Genomic DNA, 25,422 nt, shown 5'->3' with positions numbered 1-25,422 from the left:
GAAACCGCCGCTACTGCTCGAGTCATGTTACTGACACTACTTGAACTGGAAGCAAAATCAATCAATAATAAGTACATAGCATATAGCTTCCGGTAGCTTAAATAAATTATCAATCATTCGTGGGCTCGATCCGGTGAATGCGTGACATGAGAAAGAAAACAATTTCCTTTGGCTAGTAGCAATCGGAATTCTTGCTTCTCACTTATTTTCTGTGGCATATACCAAAAGCCTTTACCCAATAGACACACATGGAAAAATGCACTACGTACTAGTAAGTACTACTGTCACGTGTACAATACAGCAACTACAACCATCGCACCGGTCTTCCTGCTGATGGAGATCATCACAATAACAGCAACGAACGAATGTACAGAGGAAAAAAAACATAAACATGACCTTGATGGCGCTTAGCAACCCTTCTGCCCCGACTGGGTGATTGCCTCCCACACCCCATTGCCCACCACTTCTACGAACGAATGGTGGGTGCATCGCAGTTACTAACTGGTTAGCTATTCACCGCATGCCCTGCTGGCACAAACACAGTTGTGCATACAAACGGAGTTACAGCGCATTGCGATGGACTGAAAGTACCTAGATGCAGATGCAGAACCAACCAGCGAACGGTGCACAAAAGTTGATCTAGTTTCGACCATTTCTTTCCATCCGATTCGCATGAATAAGCGTCGGGTTCGTGTCATTGCTGACTGCGACACGAACGGAACTCATGGATGGCCACAGTTGAATCAATATATATAGAATGCCAGTGTCGCTGCGGTGCTCGTGGTAAACATCACACATTTGAAAATTACGTATTTACACTGTATGCGCATATGTATGAGTGAGCGATTCGAAACGGGAATCTGATTGTCAAACTAAAAAGGCAACCCAATAAAAAATCCTTCTACTTTTCCGTAAATCACGTAGGATAAATCACCCTATTTGGTCGTTTTGGGGTATTTCGTCGGCAGGAAAATTTTCTATTGGGCAATTTGACAATGTAGTTCCCGTATCCAAGACACGAACCAGCAACATGTTTGCCACCAAAATATCCATGAAACACCAGCGACACTGGCATTCTATATATATTGATTATACTATGGCCACCATCCACTGTGCTCACCTGAACGTCGTCGTGTCACCGCGCTTGCAGTCAGTTGGCCTACGGTAAATGGGTCGCTCAAGGTCTGCAAACCGCACACCCTGTGGGATTTTTTTTTGTGCCCAACTATACGTATAATATACCTAGGTACATAGCGTCATTAAGTGTTTGCCTTTCTCTTTCCTTTGCAGAAGAAAGTTTGCAATCCGGATGACATATTTGACAATTTCGCTGCTTTCTCAGATGTGTGGAATATGAACTTTGAAGTTTTTGGTGGGTATAGTAATTAATATAAAAGTAATTGCTTCACTTTGTCAATTTGACTTATATTCATAGTAGTTGTCATGTCAATTGATTTATATTCATCGGTAAACCAATTGTCCTATGAAATTGAAACAAACCGCGTTTATGTGAATTGATAATTAAAAATCAAAATGAAAAGATCTAAATCTACAAGTTAAACGGGGTTAAACGTTATACACCTTTTTAACGACCGATGCAGAATAGAGCGTTAAAAATTTAATAAGACTGCTAATAATGATACTCATACTAGTCAATTACTACAACAATAAATTGTGACTGAATAAAGATTATTATTGTGCGAATGATTCCAAATAAAGTATCGAGACTAATATGTTTCATCCGAAAAACTCAGATATTTAGACAGAAAACCGCATTCGTAAGTTAAGCGAAATCATCCTATAAAGTTATTTTTCAAGCTAAGCCTCTAAGGATTACGCAATATCGGCGCATCACGCACAAGGACCCAGGAGTTGGATTTGTCACTCGAGGGCTGTCATTCTCCAATCGCCCCTAACGCCCACTGTTTCAACATGCTCGTCAACAGCGCTAATCCAATGGGTACAGTATTGTTTTTGCTAGTCTTTCATCCAGGATACCGGTAGAGCTACGTGATTACATGACCAGCCCATTGTAGTCTGCCGTGTCGCTTCACAACATCCACATCTTTATATAGGTAACTTTGTATATTTCGCGATTCATGCGACTGCACCACACTCCTACTTCTAATTTGCCGTCAAGAATTGATCGCCGAAACTTACGCTCAAAAGGCTAAGACTTCGTCGATCGCTCTCCTTCAACGTCCACACTCTGTGTCCGTAGAGTGCCATCTGAAGAAATAGCATCTTTTAGAGCGCGAATTTCACGGCTTGGTGACATGGTTGTCACATGTCACTAACGTATCAAAATAGAAAAGTCCGTCGTTCATTTATCACCACCGCAGTTTCAACACCCGATGGGCTGCCACGTCCTCTACCAGCCTCTACAGTGAATACCGACGATATTGATGTAGCCCGGAAACCCAAGAAGCATGTGAGAGTCGTGATGATGGTTCCGCTTCTCTATACGGTTCAAACATAATTCGCCACAGCTTCGTTTCGTGTAACTGAATTGTACGCCGCCTTGAAATCTATAAACAAATAGTGAGTCTTGGACAACATTTGGTCCGTCCGTGGAGCGTCCCTCTAGAAAACCGAACTGGTAATTGTCAAAAAAAGTTTTCTGCAACGGCCTCAATCTATGAAGCATGATGCGAAATAGAATTTGGTATGCTGAGTTGAGGAGAGTAAGTTCGGCAATGACATCTCGCCCAGCTGCTTTGCCGTTTTTTCTGCTCTATAGCTGCAAGTTGGTGCATCCACAGCTTGCCCAACATCGTCAATCATTATCCTGTTTCTGTCGATAGCTCCTTTTTTTTTCACCATTCAAAAGTACATTAAAAGTTAATATTTTTTTGAAACGATGGTTCTTAATATTTGTTTGAAACGATGATTCTACAATTGATGGAGGGACAGGGAAAGTAATGAAGAAGAATTTTATGGGAATGAAGGGGAAAGAGTGGAAAGGAAGGGGGATGGGTAATAGGTAGCTACGCTTAACAAGTTGTAGTTGTGACTCCTATCTTTTGACCAATGCTGGAAGGTGCCTGGGTCGAACCAAGCTATAATCAGAGATTATAACCGGATTTGAACCCACAACACCTGCCAGGACGCGTTGCTCGCTGGTACCCGTGTACCTATGAACCACAGAGGCGCTGGACAAAAGGAGTCTGCACAAACCGTAACGTAGCGACATGGGTTGGGCTATTTTTAGACACAAGGTGTGCCTCTTCCTCCACCTACTGTAGAGACCACCGACGAAGAAGTTTTAATCTAACTTTATGTTTACTGGCGGGACGACGACACTATGCAGGCCCTTGCGACTTACAAGGTTACTGCATGTGAACGGTGTTCGCCTGCCAGCGTGCTAGCCGCAGTTCTCAGCGCGGGGTTTCGGGGGAAGGCCCCGTTCTTGTGAAAAATGATCAAACCTCGTGATTTTGGTCATGACCTTGAAATGCGGTCAGGCATATATTAATATATTTTTGAAACGATGGTTCTACAATTGATGAAGGGACGGTAAGGGAAATTAATGAAGAAGGATTTTTTGGGAATGTAGGGGAAAGAGTGGAAAGGAAGGGGGGGTGTGCACCATCCAGCATTGGACAAAATGTAGGAGTCACAAAGACAACTTGTTAAGCGTAGCTACCTATTACCCCCCCCCCCCCTTCCTTTCCACTCTTTCTCCTCCATTCCCAAAAAATCCTTCTTCATTACTTTCCCTTACCGTCCCTTCTTCAATTGTACCATCACCATCGTTTCAAAAATATATTAATATATGCCGCCTCCGCCTCTGCGAAGAACGCAATCCCAGTGCTGGCGTTTCTTACGACGGGGAAGTTTCTTTTCAGCAACTCCAGAATTTTAGTATCTCTCTCTGTTCGGACCTTTCACAGTTGTAGGTAACATATATGCTCTGGCTCGATTTTTCTGTACAGTCACTCGCTGGTATTCTGCGTCGAACCACTCACAGGTAGCGGCTGTAGCAGCAGTACCAAACATTTCTCGCGCTGTAGTACTGAGTACACATCGTGGATGTGCTTCGTTCAAGTTCTATACAACTCGTTTTCCATCAGTTTTCCAAGAGTATTCTGCAGCAACTCCTTCCTCCGATAACTACTGAATGTTCAGTGGTATCTTCCTCGTTGGTTTCGATTTGAATATGCTGGAAAATCAGGCGCGAATCTTGCTTACTACGAGATAGTGGAGCGAGTTGACGTTCGGCCTCCGGAAGGTCTGTAAGTCTGCGACATCCGAAAAGTACCGACCATTAACCAGAATGTGGTCGTTCTGAGAACAGGCGTCTCCATTAGGGTGTTTCCAGGTATGCTTTCGATAACCATTCCTCTGGCTGCAGTAAAGTTGATTAGCCTTAAGTCGAATTTGCCCTTAATTCTTAACACGCACAGACAGTCGGTAATGGGCCTCCGCCTAATGACGAGCTTCATTTGTTTTCCATGTAAGTAGTACGAATCCGACGCCATGCTCTGTTTTATTATTGCCACTGTATTAGATGTGATATTTACTTGAATATTTAGTTTCCGCAATAGTATCTACCGAGCAGAATTTGCGTTTCCCATTCATCGACCATCGCACTTCCCACTTCCAAGATTCCAACAATCGTAGTCATTCCTCGTTCGCCTGGGTCTATACCGATTATTCCGTTGCGATTGGTTCCCTAAATTAGTCGTAGAATCAATTTTTTAAGCACGCCGTGGATTAATTATGACCAAGCGTATGATATATTATACCTCGTCTTCAAAACCTGTTTACTGCTGAATTTCAATAGTTAGCATTGTTAATATATCACTACAAGAGAGGTATGACATCACTCTGATGTGTGTGTGAGATAACCTGTCAGTTTTTGTCATTTCATCTGTATTCTCAACAGTGCAAAGTTGTGATAAATGGCGGAAAAAAGTTGAAAAACTGGCGCAATAAACTTTGTCTTCCAAACGCATGAAAAAGTCTACATTTTGTAACGAAACATTACCTGAAAGTCTATCACAAAATTTGATGAAAAATATGTAAACAACTTGGTAATTTGTTTGTTTGAAACTGAGCGTGTGAAATATAAAACCTGCGATATTTTGGCCTTGAAACCATTCCAAATGACGATTTTGAGTTTCTCGACACATTCGAGCCATAATAGAATGGATTACACAGTTTCACTTCATTTGGTCCAAATTTAGGTATACCCGGGTCATAATGGGTTAATAGGTCTGCGAAGCCTAGTCTAGTTGACTGGTTTGCCGTCTTGGGTATTACTGCCGTGAATCACATAACTGTCCCATTTATATAGGAAACTCCATAGAAAATGGGACTGATATGCGATTCACGGCAGTATAGCTGGAAAGACACAGTGTTTCATAAATAAGCCGCGCACCAGACAAGGAAACTACGATCAGCCGTAGAGTGGAATCACTCAACGGAAAGATACGAATACGGAGAAAGTCAACAAATCCCTTCTGTCTCACTCTCATGTTCTCTGTCATTCTCTCTCACTCATTCTCTCTTTCTCTCTCATTATCTTATTATCTCTCTTGTTCTCCCTCTCTCTTTAGGTTCTCCCTATCGCTCTATAGTTCTCTATAGATTTCTCTATAGTTTTCACTCTCTCGTTAGCTACTTCTCCTTTGCGTTCATCCTCAGCTTTTAATCCCATCACTACTTTTACCCCACCATCGACTCATCCAGACGACTCAAAATAATCCATCGGTTGAGTCATCGATAAGAAAATGAAATGTAATTTCGCATTTTGGCTCTATAGTTTCCATACACTTCCAAGTAGAAGAATTTTTCTAAAAATAAAATAAGGCCATTAGGGGCCATCCAGATACCACGTGGACAGAAAAATACCAATTTTCAACCCCCCGTCCCCCTCCGTGGACGAACGTGGACATTGACTTAACCCCCACCCCCTCCCTGTTTGTCCACGTGGACTTTTTTTTCCTTAGGGCACGGGAGGGTATTTTCGGCCCATTAAGCAATTGCTTCTATTTTTTCGGCCCATGGCCTAATTCTAGTGGAAGAACAGGTGGTTTTGATGCGCCTTCAATTGAAAACAGTAGATTATTTACTGTCTTGAAAAAATAGTTATATAATATTGAAATTTTATGTCGGTAAAGTACTTTTATTAGCCAAAGAAAAGGCAAATAGGCTGAATTTAGAAACCTGCCGAAAGTACCCTCCCGTACCCTATGTAAAATTTAACAAAACAGAACTGCATGGTGTAAATTTTGTTTTCAACTTGATTTATGCAGTATTTATTAAAAATGCTTACGTGAAAAGAAGCTCCAGTCTAATAGCCCCGGCACAATGCATACGGATTTGGAGTCGCTGCGGAAATTTGAGTTTTCCATGGATTTTTTGTCAAATTTATGCAGCGTAATAAAATGCAATGAGAGGTGTTAGGACCTTAATTCTTCTGTTCATAGTGATCTTGTCTACAGCGAATTATTATCGGTTGCAAGAAAGTCCGTTTCAGCTTTTACCAACGCGATTTGGTTCGTTAAATTTTCTAAAGTTTTTGACCTTCTATACAAAAACTTACCAAAAGAAAGACAAAATCAAAAAAATTTTTTTTGTTGTTTTTTGGAAATTCCATTGTTTGAATTTCCACTTCTGTTTCATGCTAGAAGCTTTATCAGGTATCAGCATTTCAGCAAAAGTTTTAATATTTTTCATCGTTTCAACGAGAATTACTAAGATTATTTATCTATTGTGATATTGTAATACAGCTTTCCCAATAAGACTTTATGTCAATAATTACTGATAAGTACGGTATGCAATCCGATAGGATTACTTCTAGCGTTAACAACTAAGTTTCATAAGAGCAAGTTACCTTAAAGCGAACTTCGTAAACAGATAACTAGGCTTGAGCTGCAAATCATACCTAAAAAGAAAGAGAAAAGAAGAGAGTGTAAATCTCAGAGTTTCTGCTTGTGCAATTAAGATTTCCCAAACAACAAAAATGGTTTCTTCGAAACTATTCGATGTCATCAATATAAATTTTCTCCAATCCAAACATTCATCTACATCCAAGCAAACTATTTCTTCAGAAGAATTCAAGCCAAATTCATCTGCCCTTCCGTCGAACTGAAAATCTTTCTGCCATCCATTACACACTTCATTAATGCCTATCTTCGGCAGTCTGGCGCGACGCTTCAAGTATGCGGGAATGGCCAAGTGAGAATTATTCGCTCGATAAACATTTAACTACAACTGTAGCACCGAACGTCTGACCGTCTGTCCAATTGGCGTTTCCGTTGCGTTTATATGGACCGGAAAATTCTTACATTTTGCTTAACTTGAAAGGGGCAAAAACTCACGAATTCACGAATGCAATTTACAGAGTCGTGAAATATGCAGCTGGAGAATTATTTTGTGCAAAATTTTAATCAATTTCAAGCAATTCAATGCATAGGTTTGTCCGACTAGAGAAAAGCTATTCACCTTCCATTCGTACCATGCTGAAAGTTCTCACAGTCAAGTTTAAAGTTAGCTATTCTGCAAACCAAGTCACTATTGTTTTCCGTCGTCAGCTTGCTTTCAAGTCTATAGCCGTGTTTTCAAGCTTCAGTGCCGAGGTTAAACGATCGCATTGTGACTGTGCTGACGAGAACATCAAAGAAACTTTCCTCGCAAGAACCCCGGAGGAGACAGCCGAATCCTCGGAAGCTCGCAAGGTAGCCATAGAGCAGAAATTTAAATTCAGCTGGCGTGGAAAATCTGAAGTGAATAATGGCTGCTTGTGAATAATGGCTCACAGAAGTCACGCTTCTTTAACAACTCTATAGATATGTACCTCTCTATATATTGCTCAGCAGAGGGTGCGGTCTGTCGAACTGTCTGAGCCGAGAGGAAAGCGCAGCTTTTTGTTTGGAGTTCGAGCTTTAAATTAAATTGAGATGGGGTGATAATTTGATGATTTAATAATACGCGAATCAATGTTTAAATCTTGTGTTTTTCTCCGGATTATGTTTAACTGGTGTTTGCTCGTTTGGTGTGGTGTTTGTTACCAGTACTGATAGAAACAGTTTCATTCATTACCAACGTTGCAAACGATTAGAATTCATTTAAATAGAGCAAATTATTTGCATAGGTCACCAAGGCATAATATGTTCTTTAACTTTTCCTTCCATATAACCTCGACAAAGAAACTCGACAATGAACAATTTCTTTTTCCAAGGACAGATCCGTCGATAAAGACCAGCAATAATACAACCTGAAACCTACGCTTGACACGCAGTAACAGGCCTTTAATGAAATTATACGTAAGCAGTGCAGCTGATGTAACAGCTAGTAGCTAGCACGCTGCTTCACTCATAGCTCGAGATCATTAACTGACACGCTGATAATCCTGGTGTCACTGTCATGATGACCGTTAATGAAACGTGGCATGCTGTCGCTGAAGGATGACGACGCGAGAATAATGAGTGTCTTGAAGTGCATACTCAATGCAGATGATGAAAATTTGATCTACATCAGTTAGCAATTAGAAGTGAGCTGCGAGTTCATTATTTTCCACGCTTTGTTAAACGATCCCAGTCTGTAATCTATTAGGGTAGTTTGCCAATTGTTGCTCACCACCCAATTGTTGCCCACTTCTCGGTTTTTGAATAATATCTGAGAATATCTATATTATCGCAGCACTCCAAACAATCAAAACACAAATATATTTCATTTCCTTTAAATATGTGTAAACATGATTGTTAGTAAACAAATATTTGGAATAGTAAAATTCCCTCAAAAAATCCAACTCTTAGTAGAGCCAAAATACGTCGCATGCTTACAGTGTGAATTAAGAAATCACTCATCAAATTTAAGCTTATAGATCTCAACAAAAAGCAAATTTACCCCATATTACATCGTATGCTTTTCAAAATACCCACATTCATAATGTTTGATTAATTAAATAACTAAATGTTACTATTTTTGTGTTCTTATGCATAGTGGTTAATAATTGGGAAAAAATTAGGATTTTGTCCATTTCTTGCACACCATCCGCAAATGCCGCTAAGCATGGCCCTACTGTACCATTCTCACTTGATACAACTCTTATTGAAAATTTACCACTATTTGGATGTTGGATTAAAACAATACCAATAATTTTTGATTTCTCTGGAGACTACAACAGCAAAAGCCTAATGATATTACCAGCGTGTAACAATTTTCGTGAATAGAAAATAATGTTCGTATCCGTAATCCACAGTCGATTAACGGAACAATGTGTGCGGAAGTTTATTATGAGAAATTCTTGAGAAATGAACATAATAACGCAGAACAATGCTTCAGTTTCTGTTTAATGGAAGAAGTTATGTTGAGAAGAGAAAAAAGTTATGTTGTGGCTAAAAGAACTTAAAAGTCGAGGTTTTTCTTATGCGCTCGAATGTAAAAAATCGAAAAACTTTGCATTTGAAAAACCAAATCCCAGCCAAAAACGTATACTGCATTTAAATTTGAAAAAGGAAAGATACCGGAAAACCAAATTATATTAATTAATTTTAATTAATACATATATAAATTCAATGCAATAATTTTTACCTGTTCTTGTAAACCATTGTTCGGTGAAGATTGAATTACGTTCAAATACGTGACAACATGGCAACGGTACGGTACTTATAATTGGTAAATCTGTTTTTAAGGAGTTCTTCTTCATGTGTCAGTTTTCTGTACTTGGTATTTCTCCTAATTCCATTTTTTTTTTGCCGTGCAACAATTGGATTGAAGGTGTGCAATATTAGGCAAAGGACATTAATCAAGTGGGCAACAATTGGATCTGTATGCTGTTGAACAAAAACTCAAATTGCATAATATGTGCAATATTCCAGGCTATGAAAACATACCAAATGTTTTAGTGAAAGGTCATTTTGTTTATAGGACAAATTTCTATTTTAGTAACGAAATAGTTTCCCCGAGAGATAAGATAAACTGAACGTTCCTGCCTTAGGTGTGCAACAATTGGCAAATTACCCTAGTATAGCATTTTCTTTACTGGGCAATCAATTATGCCAAAGTAAAATCAGTCATCGGCAACGATGTGTATTACAACTGCATCGTAAAAAAGCAAGGTGCTACTGATAAATTTCGTTTTGGAAACTTGAACTTCTATTTTTATTCGGCGGACTTTGCCACAAACTAGCTTTTAGAGTACAGAACAATTGCGGTGCTAGTGTTACGATCCTATTGACTTTAACAGCGTTTCCCGCAACGCAACGAACAAAAAAACATTCACTATTATGTTCGAATGAAAATTAAAAACTCAAGTAAAACATCACTAAGTAGATCCTTATCGCATGAGGTCATGGTACATTAATCAATAATAGAAACTACTGCAATCTTGTAATGGGTCAAGCCTTGCTCTGACTGTAATGATAAGGTTTTATTTAAACAAATTTTCTTTCGCATAAATATTACATTTTCACTGATGTTCCAATTATCAACCTGTGGCACGAACGAAGCTCATTTATGATGCATGAGCAAGACAAGGCAGCACATGTTATGAAAAACTTTACAGTTTTCACAAGCTGTGCACATTTTCGATAGTAGCCCAGTTATATATGTAGTGCTTGCAGTAAGAATGGCACTGGGCTGGTTTCGGTTCAATTTTAATATTATAAATTCAATCGATGCACAGCGGAATGATATCATCAGGACAAGATTTTTTTTCGAAAAACGTTCAAACGAACACTCATTACAAGGATGATATTTAGAAATCGTTTAAAATAAAATATCTTCTGCTATTAATCATCATTAGGGTGATAATGTGTGCACCTATTAGACAATAGAAAATATGTTTCCTTTAAATGTGTAAAAAAAATTCGGGTCTTCACAAAGATTATAGGACAAAATAAAATAAATAGACCAGCCTTGAGTTTTGTTGTCTTCACTTTTATACTGGGATCAGCAGTGGTTGGAGAATTCGCGAAAAAGTGATCATTTGAATCGATGAACATCCTTCATGAACATACACTATTCGCCTGCCTCGCTGATAATGCACGCATCAGCTTTGAATTTTATCACGAACAGAACCTCAATGTGAACATCAGAATTCGTCCAAGAATTGAATATTGAACATTGAGTGTTTTCGATTTATCGGATATAGAATGCCCGCGGACGCCGGAAAGTATTCAAAATATTATTACCACGAAAAGGGGATAGTTTAAAGTAGTGTTAGTGGCTTTACAAGCAGCAGAAAGCAGTAATTCGCACTTTTGTGTTGCTCACGATATTCGTATATTCAGCGATGCTATGAAGCGTGAGTGTATGTTGCTCATTGTTATAGGCGAATTGCACCACTCGCGTAGTTGTTTTATCATGATAAAAGCCGTTTGCCGATGCTCGGCGTATCTATTCATTTTGCGAGTTTTCCAACCTCTGGGGATCAGGCATTAATTAATTTGTTTATAACGGTAGTTTTTACAATCGCACAATTTTTGAAAGCATCGAAAAATTCGTATGCAAAGTCATTGACAATAAATTATTCCTTTTACAAACATAAAGTTGCTTGTTTCAACGTGTATTAAAACTTTGTGAAGATATTTTATGTGACATATTTTGACAAAATTTACACCACCCCAATAGATTGATACATCATCATCCTAATAATAATAAAAGATAGACTATACTTTACTTTAAAACTTCTTCAAAGCATCATCCTTGTGAAATTACGTATTTGAACGTTATTTGAAAAAAAAATCTTGGTTTGATGGTTTCATTCCACTGTGCGATGCACAATGATGGTGAGAAAATAGAAAGAGATGTGGAAAGTGGTACTAGTGATACCTACTGACTGTTTTCGAATGTCGTATCAAATATGCATTGAAGGAATATTGCATTACCGAGGATCAACCTCATGCATTGCTTATTGCTGTGTCTAGATTCTAGAGCCCGTAATCTCTTTGGTACTGCCCTAACGTTGTGTAAAAAATATCTGCAATCAAAGATAAGGCTTAAATTGACACATGCTGTCGCTTTAAACGAAAAATTCCCACTGGCATTTTTAGTAATTTCAGGTGCATCATGCAAATAAATAACGTTTTCTATCAGGCGAAGCAATAACATGATATAAGTAGTTTATTTAATAAGACACCATATACAAGACACCAATAACGTAACAAAAGGTCTGTAAAGCATCAAATGTCCACAGACTAACAGACGTAACACTGAAGCCCCATTCCATCGCCAATAAAAACGTTCATTTCAAATTTTTACTTAAGCCAAGACTCAAACAACAGTTGCTGCGCGAGAACTCCGCTTTCCTGCGCTGGCGCTGTTGTCAAATAATATACAAATAAATTTATAGCAATGCTATATTTATAGCGACCTGCTCTGCGTAGCGCGAAGACTACACCAGGTGATGCTAGTGTTTTAGGGATGTCAATGAAACGATGTTTTGTTACAAAATTTGTTCGAAGTGTTACGTCTGTTAGTCTGTGAAATGTCTTTTGAGTCTTTTGTCTTTTGAGACATCGTATATTTTGTTACGAAACCGCTTAAAGCTAATTTATTTATTTTAATTGGGTTACAAATTTACTTTAGCTAACTTACGTTGGTCTATCCTCTGTCTTGACCGCAACTTTGAACCTTGCTATCAATTTAATTTATCCTTCACCTTTTTCCCTATTTGTTACGATATACTGTCTACGATATACGATAAATCTGTTCTACTATAACTTCTCCTTCAATCACTTTAGCTTCTACTATCAGCTCACTTTTGCTTCCAATTTGCACTACTTGCAATCTTTTCATGTTAACGTTCCTTCTCCTTTTTTACTTCTACATCTGACAGCTATTCTGCGATGACAACAACGATGTCAAACTACTTATAATAGGGTATGTCAATCCGTGTCAATCCTCCCGAGTAACAATACTAAATTTTATTACGTTTCCCTAGTAGCTTTCATGACCAATTTCATAAAACCGCTAATAAAACTATTAGCTCCACGAGAACTTTCTGATGACCACTATAAAACTACCTTCCAACCAAGAGGACCTCTCAGAAAGTTTTCAAAACTTCGTTAAGAATCAGATAAGTATTTTTAAGTAGTCTTATCACACTCTGTAGAAAACCACAATAAAACCGACTAAGCTTTTCGTTGCTTGACGGTTATACCGCCATAATTTAATGAAGCATTTCGCTACAAAGCAATAAAGCATACAGCTTGCTCTGGTAAAAGCTAAATTAATCCGCCAGCGTTGTTAACTTGAAAATGCATCCGTGAGCACTGTAGGATTGGGCGATACCGTATCGATACCCGCGATATCGATACTCGAAGGCAGGCTTGGTATACACTTTTCGCTTTGATTTTACTCTTTTGATTACTGCTCCTCAGCCAAGCAGAACTTGAAAAAGTGGTGTATAAGGCATTTGTAGAGCTAGTAATTGTCTATAATATTGCTGAAGAAAGTGCAGTTTTATCTTTAGTATTTACGGTACTGTAGGGCAGCAATGACGTTGGTAGCAAAAAGAGCGCTCTTTTTGCTACCAAGAGGGTAGCAGCCTTATAGCGCCATAAATACAAAATGCACAGTAATGCTTACTTCAGCAATATTGTAGATAATAACAAATTCTACAAACGCTCCATACATCACTTTTTCAAATTTTGCTTGGCTGAGATGCAGTAATCAAACGAGCAGAATCGAAGCGAAAAGTGTATGCCAAGCCTGCTCGAAGGCCGATATTTCGATATATTTCATTGATACTTACGACGTCGATATTATGCTGAATCGATAATTTCATCCCGATACTGTTTTGATAAAGCGGGATATGCAGCTAAAAACATATAGGCTAAAACTAGCCCAGGAAATGCTCAAGAAAGCAATATTTTAAGGATTTTTTCTCGCGCTGTTTTCTTTTCTGGTAGCTACTAAGCTTAATGCTCAAATTTTCGTAATTGGAATTGACTTTTATGCAAAACCTTGAACAATGTCACTTATATGTTTAACGCTTATTGTACAGTAAGTGCATACGATATGCGATTTTCAGCAATTCAGAACTGACCAGAGAGCTCAGAGAGTAGTATTGGGAGTTGATGGCATTAACAAAGACTTTCCAGCTCTTTACGTGCCATAATAGCGGTGAAACTGGCAGAGGTGGGACAGAGATCGAGCAGAGCTAGAGCCGGATAAGGAGCAACTCCCGACGGAACACTGCAGAAATGGCCCAGAACCGCCAGCAACGACACAGCACTGGATGGTTTCAGGGGTTTGGGAGATGGCTCGCTGACGAGTGGATTGAGGGTTGCCCCATCTACAGAATGGGGGATAGGATAGATTGCTGTAATTACCGCAGCAAAATGCTGGTCAAAGTCACCAACAGATTTTGTTGCGTCGTCTATCACCGGTGGCAGGAGAGTTCGTAGGGTAGTACCAGGTGGGCTTTATAGAGGCCCGTGCCACTATGGATAATATTTTTAATCTTCAGCATGTCATCCAGATGTGTCGGGAGTACAACCCATCATATTTTTGTGGATTCTAGGGCAGCATACGATTCAGCCGGGCACGAACAGCTGTGGCAGGTGATGCGGTTTTCCGTACAAAGCGACGTGTCTGAAATAGAGCTGCACTGGAGCGAGTGAGTGTTTTGAAGGCACTCTCTTTGCTCAACATGATTTTTATTGATTAGTTTTTATGAATCCCTTTTTTTGTGTAGCATTTCCTAATCCCAGAATGCCGCCTTAAATAGTATCGATAAATCTAATATCGATGCTTCACGAGCGATATATCGACAGTATCGATAAAGCGACGAATTTGATATTGATATTTAATTATCGATACTTCGATCGATCGGGAATTTTGCCCAATCCTCAGAAAAGTTAAAGTTTTATTGTCAGATCATCCTGATCGATTTGGTTTATAGCAAAACTGCAACAGTGTTTTGCCATGTGTTGACGTTTGTACCGTGAATGCAGAAGGGAAAGTAATGATGCTGTCTACATTTATCCCAAGGCAATTTCAAATGGTTCATGGTAATGTTTGAAGTAAATTAGAGATACTCTCTGGATCCCTGATCTCCTAGTTCACAATTGAAGTAAACGACCGATATGTTTGTGCTATGATTGGAGCTTTTTATGCAGAAGAATTTATGATGGTTCGCGGTGTGCTCCTCCGGGTAGTAATCTGGGACCTCTATTGTTTGCGCATTTCACCAACGAGAATTCTTGTTGTACTTTGAGCTCTTTTATAAATGAACGATTAGAAACGCTAGTGAGGAGATTCAGCGGCGCATTCAAACGGGAAATCGGACCTACTTTGTCCTTCGCAAAGTGATATAAAGGTGAAGGTATACAGGGATACCTCGATATAAGACAATTTATAATTTCAAAAAGTTGTCTTATATCGAAACATGATTTTTTCACAAAATTTTGGCATTAGCAGTCACCAATTTTGCTCTGTGTTGTGTGTTTATGTTTTTTGAACTATTTAATATTGTTTGAGCTATTAGTTGTTTACAATTTTAGGATTATTTCGAAATAATGAACAAATTTATGGCGCTTTTGGAATGGAAAATGTGCTCTGGTGTCGTTACCAACTATGTCAAAGGGATTTGTCTTATATCGAGGTAAAAATTCTCTTATATCGAATTGTCTTACATCGAGGTTGTTTTATAACGAGGTTGTCTTATATCGAGGTATCCCTGTACAAAGTTGACAATTTACAACACCCTTATTAGAAATGGTTCTTTATGGACTTCAAGTTTTGACGCTGCTCACCGAGGACATATGCGAGGACACCGAGGACACGAGCGGGAGGGGCTACGGACGATACTTGGCAGAGCAGAGACTGAAATCCGAGAGTGGAGGAGTAGTGTAAATCACGACCTACAAACACTGTTTGGAGCCCATCGTACATCTAGGGTCGGACATATCGTAGGATACCGTACGACAGAGCGGCGAAACCTGCACAAAAGCAGAGGGACCCAATAGCTCAATTCGGTGGAAAGCGACTTGCAACTTCTTAGATGCCTGGTAAATTGGTGATGAGTGGCTCAAAATCGAGTTAAATTGAGATCCAAAACCGGCACAGTCTCGCAAAATCCGGGACGTCTGGTCAGCCTACTTTAGAGTCACAAGGATTTTGTCACATCCCACGACAATAAACTATGCTATGTTCAGGCTGGCGCATTCCGAACGTTTTTGTTGGTGTTTCGGGGCTAAACTCTAATATTGCAGCTGGTGTCCAAAGTCTTGCGAACTGTTAGATTCAGCAAAGGTACACAATTTGGACACTGGTATAACCACGTTCAACCTCCGCTCACAACTTCAATTTCTCTGACTTTTGTTTGATTAATAATACACAGATGTGGAGAAAGGCTATATTTGTATGCGTACAAGTGCCATTCTGTTACAAATACATTCAGGCCATTCAATAACTGTTGTAGCAAACCCATTCAAATAGTGACCTAGTTATATTTTGTTTACATGTTTACATTTTCAGCTTCACTATTACCACCAAAATGAGTCTATTACCTCACCTGTGTATGTAATTAATGTATGTACACCCTAAAAAATCGACACATCTCATCCACGTGAAAAATAATGTAGACTTCTGTACAGTAATTTGCATGGATTTCAGAAATCAAAAGTTGGATTTTTTGCATAAAAAACCAATAATTATATGTATGCAAAATAAACATAATATACGGAAAATACGTATGTTGCACATGAAAGGTAATAAAACGTTTGAAAGTGGGCGTTGCGAGTGAATGCATGCAACAATTTTATCAATACGTGCTGAAAAACCGATAGCAACAACAATTGGGTTTGCTGTATGAATTCGACGAGCCTTCTGTTTTTTATTTGCTTTGATGCGGAAACAAAGGCATTTTTGCGTTCCGGCAGGAAATCTGTCATAAAATTTATTGCATTGGCTATAGAAAACAGTTTTCCGTAGCCACAAAAACAGATAAAAATTTAAGAAGAAATTAAACTGTTATGTTAAATAGCGTAAAGTAATATAAACAAATAAATTACATATTCTTCGTCAACGTACCTATAGTTCCTTCGATCCATCGATACTGTGATTTGTATCATTTTTACCGCGCACCACCATAAAAATACGAAAACCCAGCTCTAAATTCTACGTGTGTCGACGTAAATATTACGGTCTGTTGTGGATAATTGCGTGTTTAATATTAATAATCGCAGTCCTAATAAACTTTAATTTAACTTAAACTTTGTCCGTTCAATTTACGGGAATAAAACGTTGTGAATATTTAAACCCTTATTCCACAGAATAATATAACTTCCAAAATTTTGCTCGCACCCCCTCACTACTGGTGGGCAAAATCCCAAAAGCAGCTGGCAGGATTGTAAATATCGTCCGGAAAGTGCCTTCCACACACGATAAACTCAATTAAAAAGTGTTTCCCCTTGGTTAGCAATGTCTCCCCTAACTGAAGCTCGCGGTTAAACATTATCGAGACTTTTCCGGCTGCTGGGAGGGGGCTTTGAAAGCCTTAAGTCGTAAATCTTCACACTTCGATGGTACCCTTCACCCACCGGTTTCCAACCCAGGCACTAGATACTACGTAGAACATATTCGTTAAAAGACTAAACGATGTCCTTTAAAGAAGAAGCAATGTGTTTTTGGGAATTATTCAACAGCAAATTGCTGTTTTGGCAAACGCCTCGGTGGGGCCGAACTCATCCCCTGGCAGAGAAGTGTTTCACAGACGAAAACAAAAGGACGGATCTATCTAGCGTGGGTGCTAAAGCTTTGAATTATGGATACCTATTTATCAAACTTGTGTTTATAGTCGGAAGCTTGCGTGCAAAATTCAATGTTTTTTATCATTGCTTCAAGTGATACACATTCGGATAGAGATTCAGTAGATTATTGAATTAACATGAGCGTACATATCAGTTGCAAGAGGCGGTAAATCGTTTGAAGAATAGAAAGTTCACTCCTATGTGTTGTTTGTAGATCAAATAAAATTAATTATGATCTTATTTCGGGCAAAAATAAAATAACACCCGGTTTGCTCAGAGCATATAAATGCCATGGCTTCATAAAACATAATCCCCAATAATTCAAAACAATGTCGGATAGATTCTAATTGATGATGCTTGCCTTCAGAGTATTCAGATTTCAGAGTCGAATATGTCGACAAAATTAACAATGTTTTACTACCTTTTAAATACAGCTGTGAATAAAAACTCAAAGATACTTTGAGAAATAAGACTCATTTAGATTTTATGCGGAACTAGAAAGATTATTGAATACCGCCATCCGGGGTGAGATTGTGCCAAAAACCAAAAATGTTTATTTGTGAAAATTTATTATATCTATAGAAACTTGTGACCCGCATTCAAAATGATGATGAACATAACATATTTATTCTTAACTTAGAATGGAACACAGATAATATTAGCAAACTATTTAGCCTAAACAGGGTTTCAAAGTTCGCGATCAAAAATATGCGGAAATAACGCTTGTAAAAAATGTCCCGCATAAACCAACTCAAACAAGAAATCGCATCAACTCGCTATCTTGAAGGTATATAAACTAATCATCTACAATGTATTGAAAGGTTATTATGCGTTGGATAAGTTTTGATCACGAAAATAATATTTTTCGAAACTTTGCATGCATTAGATTGCATCATCCATTTTGGAGCAAACAGCATCATAGGTCTGCTAAATAATTCAAACTAATTTTTACTTTTTCTCTAGAAATTTCAGATACTTTGAATAAACACTCTAAAATAAGACGAATATATTATACTGTGTATAAACTGCCAGTTTTAAGGAGGGGGAAGCGGGTGGGATAGGCCACATGTTCTGCGGGTTCTCGAACGAAGTAATGGTTACTTTTGTTAAATGATCAAATAGGTATGCCCCCTTAGGATATACCCCTTCATATATCTCGTCTTTGTTAACCCTGGAAACGCTACTGGCTATATAAAGGCTGTCCATTGACTACGAACTCATTTTTAGTTATTTCAGACCTCCCCGCGTTATTTTCGTTCATACTTTTTGTATGATGCGTTGTTTTTGGCCGACCCCCTGCCCCTAATAGTCCACTTAGTTCATGGACGACCCCATATGAACTACTTTATACTAATATTTATGTGTATTGTTTATAGACATGCTAATCTTCACTGTTCAGGTTTTTCGCCTAACTTTATGTTTTTGGCACAATGTCACCCCCTAGAAGGGATGAGATTGTGCCAAAGTTCATGCACTTCTAGTAAAACTAGGTTTCATAGTAACTAAACCATCTCTACGGTAGTTGTTAATTGAGCAATTTATTATATATTGACAGGTTTGAAATCAACTTAGTTCCTAAATTGTGTGTATACTGAGCTAAAGAACAACATACGCTTTTTTGGCACAATCTCGCCCCGGATGACGGTACCTATCAATACATTCCTACTGAAAAACAAAGTACGCTGAATGTGTCGCAACAAACTGGATTTATTAAGGAGAAATGAGTTATTATTGACTTTTCGAGTTTTAGAAGCAGTTTTTACACACAAAATAAGTTATATATTGAGCTATGCATTCACTGCATTCTCATTGCCAATCTGAACACAGCGAATAGATTTTAATGTACAGAATTTTTATAGCAATTAAAAAAACTGCTTCTAAAATTTTCAGAATCAATTACGACTATTTTTCCCTAAATTGCTCAAAACTGTTCCCTGTTGTTATATTCTGTTCTTGTTGGTGTTGTTTCGATCGCCTGAATCAATAACATTTTTCCACACTACACCTATAATGAGTATATTTATTTGGTTACACCCCTTGAAACGCCGGCAAATATGGTATTATCATCGCTGAATTTTTGTTTTTTTTACTTTTCGAGGGACGCTTATACCACTCATTGATGGTGATTCGAATCGATATTAGTAGTCATTCTGTTCTAGTAATGATGTTCGCCCGTTTTTTTCGGGGTAGAATGGTACGCCTAAAACGTATCGTACAAGTAAACGAGGGTGTGTATACGGGTCGAGTTATGATAACGAATTCACATCTCATGCCCCTTAGGCTGAATAAACAAATAATCGATATTCTCTTTCGAAATAGAATATGTCTTTTGTAGAACCAGTGAAAAAAAGATTAGGTAGATTAGGAAAGCAGTGAAATTTCCACCTAGGTGTAACGTTTGTCTTGTAACGAAGGAGGTTAAAGCCATATTAATGATAAAAGATGTGAAAATGGAATTTCCCGGCTTTTTCCAGGTTAATTTAGAAAATAGGCAAATTTCCAGTTGGTTTTAACCATTTTTAAGTCGTACTGGTACTTCAAAATAAAGATGAAAAATCGAGGCAAAATATGTTTCCGTACACCCTTTGATACAAAATACAATATTAGTGGAAAACAAAAGCCGTCGCTTGATAGGGCTTTAAAAAAATTGGAATAAGTCTGTATTAAGTGCAAGTTTGTTCAAACTGCCAATGATCAAAATGCAAACTTGGTGTTTTGATACTATCCAATTCTATTCCTTACCGTCAACTATACAATACAATACAATATTTACTGTCACGGTTCGGTGTACACATGTGTCGCCTCTGTTTTGGGAAGTTGAAAAGTCGCGAAGAAAATGTATGGATAATGTATAAGTTCTCTCTCACTTATCATCAGTTTAGATTTCAATTTCTACAGACCTGTACAGAATCAAAATGGTGCCCAAATCTGTGGATGCATGTTGTCTTCTATCAAACACGGAGGTTAAGTTTCATCCCAATTAGAAAGATTCACATTTTATCATTTACCTATTTCACGTGGAACGTGTTCTATTAGCAATATTCATTTTTGAAATTCTAGTTCAAAACTGGCAAACATTAATGACCATATTTTACGAAAATAAAGCAATTTCGTCAGCATATTTTCTTCGATAGTTGATAAACTCAGTTTTTATTGCTTGCATGCACCGAGATAAACGGAACGGCCGATGACAGTAATGAGCTGATTTTCTTTATGCCAACAATAAACATGTGATGGCGAATCGTGAGTAACCCAGAGCAATAGACCCACGGTGGAATGCAATAAAAGCAAAAATTTTACACGTAATTTAAATTCTGTCGGCTAAATTTGAGCCGCATAGGGCAAATGTTTTTATTTAGGCGTAGGACTGCATCTTACCGCAGGGTGTCATTCCACAGTTTAGATTCTGACTACCGGCACGAAAATATGAATGATTTTGAACGCTGAGAGTTCTGCCAATTATGAATGGATTTCGATGATTAGGATACCGATTGATTCATAATACATAATGTAGATGTAGCAATTATATGGTATTTATTAAAATTTTGTTTCTCAATCGCTAAGTAGTGAAAATTAACGAGAAGTTTCGATGTAAAGTTTCCCTATACATTTTCTTCTTCATCGCCTTGCTTCACAGGCAAGGACGACAATTGAATAAACCGTATGTTTACTGTGATTTCAAATACTTGCCTTCTAGAAAAAAGTGACAAAATCTCACTGTAGGTCGAAAATTCATTACGACGATTAAAGCTAGATCAATTTGGTGTCTGTACTTGGGAAGTACGCTAGAAAAAGTGAAAAAACTTCTTGTCCCACAGGTCGAAGATTTTTTACGTACGACGATTAAACCTAGACTGTTTTGATATCTGTATTAAGGAAGTGCACCAGAAAAAGTACAAAATCTCCCTATCCCAATAGGTCGAAGATTCTTTAAGGAACCATGATTAAACCTAAACCAATCTGATATCTGTGTCAGGGAAATGTGCTACAGCTGTACTGTTCGATTGAATATTATTCTATATGTTAACATCTATGTAGGCGTACAGCAGTACCTCGAATAAGGCGGTGGGTGAATACCCACGGTAATTTCATAGCTGTCCATTAGATTTTAGATAGATTTTCGGTGCATTGTTTATATCTGGTATAACATGGTCAACTACCAAAAATCAACTTTATTGGTTAATGGACAGCTAAGATATCACGGTGGGTGCACAACACCACCTAAGTAACAATTCTAAGGTTTCTTACGTTCCGTTTAGTGGTTTCCGTGACTAATTTTATGAAACCGCTAATAAAACTATGAGCTATAGAACTGCCTTCTGACCAAGTGGCCTACTACTCAGAATGTTTTCATAACCTCTATAAGACTCAAGTTATAAGCTCAAGTAGTTGTATCATGCTTTCGCTTGACAGCTATCGCCTTTTCGCTCTGATAAAAGTTAAATCAGTTCGCCAGCTTTGTCAACTTGAAAATGAATCCGTGAGCAGAAAAGTTTTACTGTCAAATCATTCTGATCGATTTGGTTTATAGCAACCGTAATTAAATATCCCATGGAATAATTAATAAAATTTTAAGCATCTTAGTTCGTTTGCAGCATATGCGCATTAAATTTTATCATGCATATGAATAGGTGGATAGGTGGATAAAATCAACGCGCCATTGAAATTTTGCAATTTTCAATCTCTAGCAAAATCATTTTAGTTGCTTCCTGTGACAGAAAAACCAGGCCTCCCAGTTGGCCTCGAGGTAAGACGCTAATAAGCCAGTCGTCGTATGTTCGAATCTCGGCTGGGAGAGACTGTTAGAGTCAATAGGATCGTAGCACTGACCCCGCGCTGTCCTGTATTCTAACAGCTGGTTGCGAAGTCTGTCGTATAAAAACAGAAGGTCAAATTTCGATAACGGAATTAGCACCCAGGCTTTGCTTGTGACAGGAAAACCGATTGATAATAACTTTCTTTCTGCAAAACACTTTGCTTTGATGAATTTTTGTTTGTGAGCTAAAACAAAATACTAGAACAGGGCAACATGACTTCTCATAAAAAATGCTTTTGGTGTTGAACCTTAGTATTCTTCATGATAGCAGCATAAATCTGTTTGGTCAGGGTGTTATCGTTTTAATCTATACCTATAAAGAAGGATTTCTGACTGTCTGTCTGTCTGTCTGTCTGTCCGTATGTTCCTTATAGAATCGAAAACTACTAAACCAATCGGCATGAAAATATGCATGTAGAGGGTTTTTGGGGCCAGGAAAGGTTTAAGTGATGGTTAGAAACCCCTCCCCCCACTAAGAGGGGGGGCTCCCATACAAATGAAACACAAATTTCTGCATAACTCGACAACTAATCAAGCAAATAGAACAAAATTTGGCATGTGGGTGTTTTCGGTGACAAGAATTTATTCTATGGTAAATTGAGACCCCTCCCCTCTGTATAAGGGGAATTATAACTCCTCTCCTCTTTAAAAGGGGGGGGCTTGCATACAAATTTCCTCATAACTCGAGAACTAATCAAGCAAATGGAACCAAATTTGGCATGTGAAAGTTTTCGAGGGCAAGAATATTTTCTATAGTAAATTAGAACCCCTCCTCACTTTAAGAGGGGGGGCTCCTGTACCAAAGAAACACAATTTTCCTCATAACTCGAGAACTAATTAAGCAAATGGAACAAAATTTGGCACGTGGGTGTTTTTGGAGACAAAATTTTTTTCTATAATGAATTGGGACCCCTTCCCACTTTAGGAAGGGGGGCTCCTATACAAATGAAATACAAATTTCCTCATAACTCGAGAGCTAATCAAGCAAATGAAACCAAATTTGACATGTGAAAGTTTTCGAAGGCAAGAATGTTTTCTATGGTGAATTAGGACCCCTCCCAACTTTAAGAGGGGGGGCTGCTATACAAACGAAATACAAATTTCCTCATAACTCGAGAACTAATCAAGCAAATGGAACCAAATTTGGCACGTGGGTGTTTTTGGAGACAAAAATTTTTTCTATGATGAATTGGGACCCCTACCCACTTTAGGAGGGGGGGCTCCTATACAAATGAAATTCAAATTTCCTCATAACTCGAAAACTAATCAAGCAAATAGAACCAAACTTGGCATGTGGAGGTTTCTGGAGGCAAAAATATTTTCTATGGTGAATTAAGACCCCTCCCAACTTTAAGAGGGGGTGCTTCTACACAAATGAAATACAAATTTCCTCATAATTCGAGAACTAATCAAGCAAATGGAACCAAATTTATCATGTGGGTGTTTTTGGAGCCAATCATTTTTTCTATGATGAATTAGGACCCCTTACCTTTTTAAGAGGGGGGCTCTCATACAAACGAAATACAAATTTCCTCATAACTCTAGAACTAATCAAGCAAATGGAACCAAATTTATCATGTGGGTGTTTTTGGGGGCAAGAATATTTTCTATGGTATATTTTCTATGGATTTCTCCACTTTAAGAGAGGAGGAGGGGCTCCTATACAAATGAAAAACAAATTTCCTCATAACTCGAGAACTAATCAAGCAAATGGAACCAAATTTGACATGTAAGTGGTTTTGGACGCAAGATTTTTTTCTATGGTGAATTGACACCCCTCTCTTCTTTAGAAAGCGAGTTACGGCCCATCTCCCCTTTAAGAGGGTGGGCTTCCATACAAATGAAATGCAAATTTCCTCTCATCTCGAGAACTAATCAATCAAATGGAACCAAATTTGGCATGTGGGAGTTTTAGATGGCAGAAATTTTTTCTATGGTGAATTACGACCCCTTCCCCTTTTAAGAAGGGAGCTCCCATACAAATGAAATTCAAATTTCCTTATAACTTGAGAACTAATCAAGCAAATGGAACCAAATTTGGCATGTGGGAGATTTTGGAGTGTTGAATTTATTTTACGATAGTTAGAGACCTCTCACCACTGTGGTAGGGGGATATGGACTCTCATACAAATAAAACAGAAATTTTTGCGAAACTCAAAAACTAATCGAACTCGAGAAATTCGAGACTCTTCCATAAAACATTAGTCAATACAAGACCACAAAAACTATCTATAGTAACACTAGATCATTCAGGACGAGACGGTCGCGAGTGTTGCCTGTGACCCGCCGTCGGAAGCGCCGCCCACTGGGCGGCTTGCAAAACTCGAGATTGTGACAAAGATCATCCGAGATTCATGATTTATGTACAACACAGGTTAATTTGTGGCAATACGAAGTTTGTCGGGTCAGCTAGTAGCTTTATAAAACTAACAGATTTCTCGCGATTTGACAAGCAACCGTGGTAAAATCAATTTTGATTGGTGCGTCATTTTGTATTTCTGCACCACACTTATGGTAAGTTTATAAGAGACGTGGTGCAGCCAACTACTGTCTTATTGTCTACTGCGAATATACGTGTTATTGCATTAAAAAGGCAATCTACCGTTTTATTCGTTTATGACGCATATGCAGCTAATATCGATAACAAACGATTTTATGTAAGTTGTGCTTTTGTTATTACATTTAACATGTAAAAATTACACAAATCACAATTCAGTTTCACAATAAAATTATTGCTTACTACTGGCACTTGATATATAACGTTTAAGTACGCTATTTTTGGTGATCAAAATTAACGATATTTTCGGAATACAACGCGTATTCGCAGTGAGTCAGGTAACACAGTAGTTTTATCGCGGTAATATCAGCAACCACAATAAATTTGCTTTATTAACA

At 38.2% G+C, this 25,422-nt stretch overlaps 1 protein-coding gene across 2 annotated transcripts in view; it reads right to left on the bottom strand.

Annotated features, from left to right (window-relative positions):
• Positions 1 to 25,422, bottom strand: part of LOC128744067 (solute carrier organic anion transporter family member 5A1) — a 131,990-nt gene that overhangs the window by 45,606 nt on the left and 60,962 nt on the right. The window contains exon 1 of one of the 2 annotated variants that reach the window (XM_053840832.1): positions 6,842 to 6,866. The exons of the other annotated variant lie outside the window; for it this stretch is intronic. The gene's annotated coding sequence lies outside the window, so the exon portion shown is untranslated. Of the gene's footprint in view, positions 1 to 6,841; positions 6,867 to 25,422 lie in introns of those variants that run through there. 2 annotated transcript variants of the gene reach the window in all.

This window comes from Sabethes cyaneus, chromosome 3 (assembly GCF_943734655.1).
Source record: "Sabethes cyaneus chromosome 3, idSabCyanKW18_F2, whole genome shotgun sequence".
In the NCBI taxonomy this organism is placed as follows: Eukaryota; Metazoa; Arthropoda; class Insecta; order Diptera; family Culicidae; genus Sabethes; species Sabethes cyaneus.
This window is presented reverse-complemented; position numbering and strand designations above follow the sequence as displayed.